This window comes from Scomber scombrus, chromosome 11 (genome assembly GCF_963691925.1).
Source record: "Scomber scombrus chromosome 11, fScoSco1.1, whole genome shotgun sequence".
NCBI lineage: Eukaryota > Metazoa > Chordata > Actinopteri > Scombriformes > Scombridae > Scomber > Scomber scombrus.
The window spans coordinates 28,347,490-28,355,398 of NC_084980.1; the positions used below are offsets into that span (position 1 = coordinate 28,347,490).

The following is a 7,909-nucleotide window of genomic DNA, read 5'->3' on the forward strand; positions in this document are numbered from 1 at the left end:
AACATAATATTGTTGTTGTTTTGTTTTTGTACAAGAACGTACATTTGATAATATAGGAATCATCTTCACTCACATATGAAATAAAATAATGAATTACTTGTTTCTTTTTTAAGTTAATTGCACTTGGGGGCCCCCTAGTGGTCACGGGGCCCTAAGCAGCTGCTTAGTTCGCTTATGCCTTGGGCCGGCCCTGGCCGTGCGTAATGACGCAGTCCACATTCCCCAGAATGTACTGAGGAGAAAGGAAGTTGGGGAGAATCAAGCCCGCTGTGATGAATGAAGACGAGCGTTACGTACTGTAACAGTCCACATAAAGAACAGAAACGGAGCAAAAACATGAGGAATGATGAAGTCTTGCATTGCAACAGAGGAACAAAGTAGAGACGAAAATACCACATCACTCTGACAGAACACTCAGAACAGAGTGAGTCATGGAAAACTGGGACACATCCCGCAGATAAAAGCGAACAAAAGAGCAGGGGGAAGACCAAGATGCCGCCGCGCATATGTCTCCCACCGTCATTCCTCCATGTAAGGCTGTGGAGGACGCGATTCCCCTGGTGGAATGCGCCCTGATGCCCTCCGGGGGATCCGATCCGGAAGCAATATAAGCCTGTGTAACCGCCTCACACAGCCAGTGTGACAGGCGCTGTGCAGAAAGAGGAAGCCCCTTAGAGTGATCTCTGTAATGAACAAACAGACGCTGAGAACGGCGTGAAGAAGCCGTGCGCGCTACATAACATGATAGCGCACGCACTGGACAGAGAAGATGAGACATGGCCTCTTCCTCTGATCTGTGAGGAGGGGGGAAGAACCCCTCCAGCGTTATCACTCGTGATCTAAACGAACTGGTGATGCTTTTAGGAGTAAAAGCCGGGTTTGGACGCAGGACAGCTGACCTGCCAACCCCCTGTATTCTGAGGCACGATGGGGCCACAGAAAGAGCAGATAAATCACTGACTCTCTTCGCAGATGTCAGAGCCAAAAGCAGGTCCGTTTTAATGGACAGAAACTTGAGCGGAACCTGATCCAATGGCTCAAAAGGAGGTTTAATCAGCACGTGTAAAACCAGTGCCAAATCCCACTGAGGAGCAAAGGAGCGAGACACATGTCGATTTTCTCCGCACACCCCTCAGGAAACGCTTCAACAGCGGGTGACTGAAGACTGATCTGTCACCAAAACCTTTGTGACATGACGAAACAGCCGCAGCAGCTGCAGCATAAGTTTTAACCGTGCTGAAAGCCAGATTCCTGTCAACCAGTGTTTGCAGGAAAGAAAGCACATGAGGCAGAAGACACGCAGTGGGGTCCAAATCCCTTTCTACGCACCAGCGTTGAAAGGCCGCCCACTTCGGCGTGTATGACGCCCTAGTAGACGCGGCCCGTGCACCCTGGATCGTGCGCACAACAGCCGGAGAGAGGCCCGACCTCTCTAAACTTTCCCGTTCAGCGGCCAGGCCCATAACCATTGACCCAGTACTGGGTAACTCCTGATCGCCCCTCCTGCCTGTGAGAGTGCGTCCCCGCGCCACGGTAGTTCCCAGGGCCGGCCCAACACTAGCCGTCGTAGACACGGAAACCATGACGCACTCGTGCGCTCTGGGCCAACAGAATCATGAACAGTCGCTCCTCCCGCACTTGGTCCAGAACCCAAGGGATGAGCGGAACCGGTGGGAAAGCGTACAGAAACATCTTGGGCCACGGACGATGTGCGAACGCGTCCACTCCCAGCAGAGGATTGTCTCATGCGCTCAGACTGAACCACAGGACGCACTGTGCGTTCCTGCGTGCAGCAAACAGATCCCCCTCGGCTCTGCCGAATCTGCACCACACCTGGGAAACCAGCTCGGGATGGAGGCTCCAGTCCCCTTGGCGGGGCCCTCCCCTCGACATTATGTCCGCACCTCTGTTGAGTTCGCCCGGTATATACGCTGCTCTGATGGACAGACAGTGTGCGTGTGTCCAGCATAAGAGCTGTCTCGCTATGTCTAGCAGATGAGCGGATCGAACACCCCCTTGACGATTTATGTAAGCTGCTGTAGCTTTGTTGTCTGTGCGAATCAGCACATGCTGATTGCGCAGCACAGGGGCGAAGTGCTGGACCACCTTCCACACTGTGAGAAGTTCCAGTGCATTTATGTGGAGAGACATGTGAGCTTGCCACCGGCCGCTCACTTCCTGAGACAGGCACGTCCCCCACCCCCACCCCACCCCTGAGATAACCTGCTGTAATAATCGTGCTGTCATGCTGGCAGAGTCCAATTCCACCCCCAGATATGTGATGGACTGGGAGGGGAAGAGAGAGCCTTTCTTCCAGTTTATCGTGAAGCCCAGATTTGACAGATGTGACAACAATTCTGTCGTTTGCACCAGAGCTTCCTCCTCGGAACGAGCTAACAACAGGAGATCGTCCAAGTAAAAAAGCACTCTAATTCCTCTCTGGTGTAACGGCTTCAAAGCTGTTTCCACACATTTCGAGAAAGTGCGAGGGGCCAGGGAATAACCGAACGGCAGGCGGTTGTACTGGTATTGGATCCCCTGAAACGAAAAGCGCAGGAACTGCCTGTGCTTCGGAATGATGGGAACGTGAAAATATGCGTCTTTCAGATCCACTGACACACAGTAATCTCCGAGACGCACACATTCCAGCAATCTCTTGATAGTCAGCATGTGGAAAGGTCTGACCATTATTGATTTGTTGAACAGGGACATATCTAGGATGGGTCTCATCCCCCCCGTTTTTTTTGGGAACCAGAAAATAACGGGAGTAAAAACCCCGGTTTTCCTCTCCGCGGGGAACTTTGGAGATTGCATTTTTCGCCAGAAGTTCCTGCAACTCTGACTGGAGAGCTAAACGCTGGTCCTGAGATGATAGGACCGTCTCCACAATCCCGTTGAAACAGGTAGGCGGAGAGGCAAAAAATGGAGGGTGTAACCCTGTTTATCAGCCTGCTCATCCAGCTGCCACACCGAGGAGCACTTGGAGAGCGGGTGTACGCTCCCACTCTCTGATGAGAGGAAGGAGCCGCTGCACACAGGCAGGAGTGTGCGTGTGCTGTCCAAACGAGGCGCACGTGCGGCTCTCGTGGGCTCATTGTCACACAGGTTGCCATTAGAAGCACGTGTTGGGGAAAACTCTGTTTGACAATGTTGGAATCTGAGCTATACTACTTGCTAAATCTTTCTCTATGTGTGAGCTCAGTCCACGTGTTCGTTTTGATGAAAAAATAGGAGAAGAATATTCGGTCTCAACACGCTATTTATTTAACAGTAAATGTATAAAGCATATACAGAATTCCGGGTCAATTTACTCTCCCTAACATTCAACAGCGTTTCTGTCAGCGTTCGTAAATTTCTGACGTCTCTGTCTCTCCCTGACCCTCTTAAATACAAAAACAGAATGCAAATTGAATGTGCTAGGCGTCGTCTCCTTGTCTGTCTGGCTCCATCCTTCATTTTGGCTTCCAGGATGTCTCCTCTCCCTGTGCAATCCCCCCACAGGTGTGATGTCCTTACAGAATCACCAGACGTCCTGTGGGGGGGTCTTTAAGGATTCGTTCTGCATTGTCTTAACAAAAGGTTCAAAGTCAGCTGATCCTGGACGAATACTTAGAGCTACTTTACTTTCTCGCCTAAAAAGGTTAGAAATGTCGATAAAGTGGTATATATAAAGAGTTAGAGCTAAAATGAAATCCGCTTCAGCCTGCTGATTTCAGCTCGGGTAGGGACGAAATGCATTGTGGGTTATCGTATAGTTTACTACAGTGTAAACGGTCTGCTTACTATCTGGTCGTTTAGTGTGTTGGATGGAAGTATGCAGTTTCGAACACAGCCTATGAGTATAGGCGCAGCCCTCTAAGCTAGGGGCCCCACTGGTTCCTTGTGGCTAAAAGAAAAGCCTCTTTTTGGGAGCTGATTGTAGGTCAGCATGGGTATTTATACACCGTGTAGGTGGGGGGCGTTGACTATTTTTTCTCAGGACTGCGCAGGTGCGCGAGGGATAAACCCCACAGCGATAGCTCTTAGAAGGCTGCGCCTATACTCATAGAATCTGGAGTTACAATATGTAATTAAAGCCGCAAGCGGCGATGGCGGGCCCTCGCTCACCCATGCCGGAGCGGGGCCTGAGGCATGGCGGGGCTGTGGCGTGAAGCAGAAAGTGAGAAAAAACCTGGAAGGAGGCCAAAAATGCAATGTTTCGTTCATCCAGTAGGGGGCAGTCACAGGTAGTTACACATGTGGTCTGGTGTGTTCAGGGCGGCCACTCATCAGTCATGTGAAGTTTGGAGTGAATTGGACAAAGCATGAAGGAGTTATGAGCAGTTAATGGTTCATCCACCAGGGGGCAGTCACCAAATGTGGTGTGGTGCGTTCAGGGGCGGCCCCTCATCACTCATGTGAAGTTTGGAGTGAATTGGACAAAGCATGAGGGAGTTATGAGCAGTTAATGGTTCATCCACCAGGGGGCAGTCAGCACATGTGGTGTGGTGCGTTCAGGGGCGGCCCCTCATCACTCATGTGAAGTTTGGAGTGAATCGGACAAAGCAAGAGGGAGTTATGAGCATTTGATGGTTCATCCACCAGGGGGCAGTAATGGGATGCGTGCAGGTGTGTTCAGGGTCAGTCCCTCATCACACATGTGAAGTTTCGTGGAATTGGGACAAAGCATGAGGGAGTTATGAGCAGTTGATGGTTCATCCACCAGGGGGCAGTAATGGGATGCATGCATGTGTGTTCAGGGTCAGTCCCTCATCACACATGTGAAGTTTCGTGGGAAATCGGACAATGTTGATGCAAAAAATGGCACTTCCTGTTTCCACTAGGGGGCGACATGAGCGACACCCCTATCAGATGGAAGAGGTCTCCACCCTGGACCTGTGTATCAATTTTTATGATGATACGTGTTCAATAAAGCCATCAAAAAGCCAAACGTATTTTCATGGCGAGGAATTGATGGTAGCCACGCCCCCACAGGGACGCCATTACTCGTAGCTTCACAGTGTTCATAATGTAGCTTCACCAACTGGTTCTGCATGTTTTAGAAGTGGAATGAAGTTGATGGGGTCAACTATGTATTTTTCATGAATTTAAGTTCACTTCCTGTTACCACCGGGGGGCGCTATGAGTTACGTGGGAAGTTAATATATCGGGACGTTCAGGGCGGAGCCATCATCATGTCCAGCAAGTTTGAAGCTGATTGGATGAAGTATGTGGGCGTGAGAGCCACTCGTATGTACATGGCGAGCACGCCAAAGTTAGTTGAGCCCTGGCAGACACGCCCTTTGACCTACGGATGCGCAGAGCACAACTTAAGCTCAGCTAGGTCTGGAGATGTTGCGTACCTAATTTGAAGTTGATCGGGTGAACGCTGTGGGAGGAGTTCATTTTAGGCGGGAAAAATCAAAACCAAAATGGCCGACTTCCTGTTGGGTTGAGGTCATGAGGTCAAGAGGCTTTTTTCATATGTGGGTATAATACATATGTGTACCGAATTTTGTGAGCATAGGACAAAGTTAGCTAAATTCCCTATGGGCATTTTTGGACTTTGTAGGGGGCGCTATTCCGCCATTCTGCGTCGACCATGTGCGACCACCCAAAAATATCGAATTTCGGATGAGGCCGGACGTCCGTGCAAAAGTATAAGCATTTTCGCATTTGGGAAAGGGGCGAAATTGGGGCACGAAATGTCGGAAGAATAATAATAATAATAAACATTACAATTTCAATAGGGCTTTCGCCAGGCGACTTGCAGTCGCCGCTCGGGCCCTAACTAACGTTCCCCTACTCGCTGCAGCTGGCGGTTAAAAAGGTAAACTGTGTCTGTGTGTGTCAGCAGACCTGCCAGCTTTTTCTAAATGTGAATCGTTAATAACGTTACTTTCACTGTGAAAACACTCGAGCAAAGTCTAAGTGAAAAAAACAAGTTTTTTTTCTTCTAGCAAATCTATCGATCATGTTCCCCTAATGACCCCAATGCACCGTCTAAGAAAGAAGAGAAATTACCGGGAGGTGTGTGTATTTTAGCCTTTATATATATCCATTGCAGATAGAGTAGGCCTGTATATATAAGGTCTGGTTCAGACTGGGCGCGGAAGAGCTGCGAAGCACTGCGATCGGAAATTCTTGCGCGCGCCACAGCCCTTCAGTTCACACCAGAAGCGTATTTCTCTGCGCCGGTCGGCAAGCATCTCTGCTCCTTAGCTCCTCTGTTGTCACACTTGGAGCTGTTCTTTCTCACTGTCTCTGTTTGCGTGTGTATGACCAGCCCACTCTGTGTCCCTCTCTCTCTTTTGTTTGTGTGTGTGTGCGCATCTCGTGCGTGTGTGTTTATCTCATACGTGTGTGTGTAGCGGTTCTGTACTCTATCTCTGTTGCGTTGTGTTATGAAAGAAGCCCCACCACCGTCACGTTCGGCATCAACCTGCCATTTATTCTGAAGGTAAAAGGAGTGATATCCCACAGTCAGTCTCTCACATGGACTTCTCAAAAATGATCAAATATAATAACATAAAATAAGGTAAGTTTGACTTTGTGCTAGCTAGCAGCTACTACTATTTACATACGGAGCTTAGCTAGCAAACCACCAATAACATGGTGCACTCAACACCCTGACTTAAACAATTCAAAACACTGATAATATTGACATACAGCATTTTTCCCCAGTCATTGGAAGCTTACGTCATAATATAAGATACAGAAACACACTTTTAGTCATAAAACAAGGTTAATATCTCTATTTTTACGGAGCTGATAAAATGTGCACCTACCACCTAGAGACAGCATTCACAGACTGTTACCCCAGTACAGGGCGCACCCCCCAAGTCTGCAGGGGCCAAGCAGGGGGCGCTGCACTCATATTACTCTGATAGTCTCTGTGGTAATAGCCATTATTCTTATGCAGAGAAATTAAATAATAAAATACATAACACAATAGGAAATAGACAAATGGCCAAAAATAAATTAAAATCAGTGCAAATATATATTAAAAACAGGACAGTTAGAAATGGCAAGTGGAATCATTAACTCCATTACATGTGCATCTCGTGCGTGTGTGTTCATCTCGTGAGTGTGTGTGCATCTCGTAAGGAAGAATGTGATTATTTATACAGTTTAAACATGTAGCCAACAAATCTTTTGTAGCAACTTTACCACTCTGCCACTATCATGGCAGATGAGGAAAAAAAGACAGGGAGGGACAGAGCAGCAGACCTGACAAAAAGAAGAGGGTCCATGTCCCCCAGAAGTTTTTGATGAAATATCAAGAATAGTGGCCATGCTTCCGACCCTCTAAAGTCCCATATCATGCATTTTGGACAGTGTGCAATAATGAGCTGCAGGTAATATATAAATTAGCCCTGGTGATGTGTGCATATGTGCTGTAAGCCAATTGAATTATTACATTCTTGAAAATAAAAACACCTATTGCAATATACAAAATAAATTATTACCATTTTAATTAAATACATATTAAAATAATTGTAATTAATTTAATTAAATAAGTATTGAAATAATTCAATGCAGTTAACTTGTGGCTATCAGTTTGTATAAGCACACATATCATATAATGAAAGCAAGTGCAACTTTTGAGTTTTACTGTTCAATGTTAAAATGTCCAGTGCAGTGCACATGATATTTTGGAGTCAGGTCAAATTGTAAAGTTTGTCTATATTTTGTTCATTAAAAGTATTGTAATCAAAAATATAGGTTTTATTGTTTTTTTATAACAGATTTCCAGCCAGTGAATGGGGAAATGACTGTTTGCAAAGCAATGGAGTTGCAAAAGTCTGCGAAAAAAGCAGCACGACACAAGTGGCACTCAAAATATTTTGCCAAGGTTGGCAGGTCTGCCATTTATTTGTAAGTGTTAGGAGTGGAAAAGTTCACAAAATCCACGGTTTGGTTCATATCA

The 7,909-nt window shown here is 47.2% G+C and overlaps 1 pseudogene; it reads right to left on the reverse strand.

Moving 5' to 3' along the window:
- Positions 1-397: 397 nt before the first annotated feature.
- LOC133990094 (uncharacterized) lies at positions 398-1,583 on the reverse strand (annotated as a pseudogene).
- Between the last annotated feature and the right edge of the window lie 6,326 nt (positions 1,584-7,909).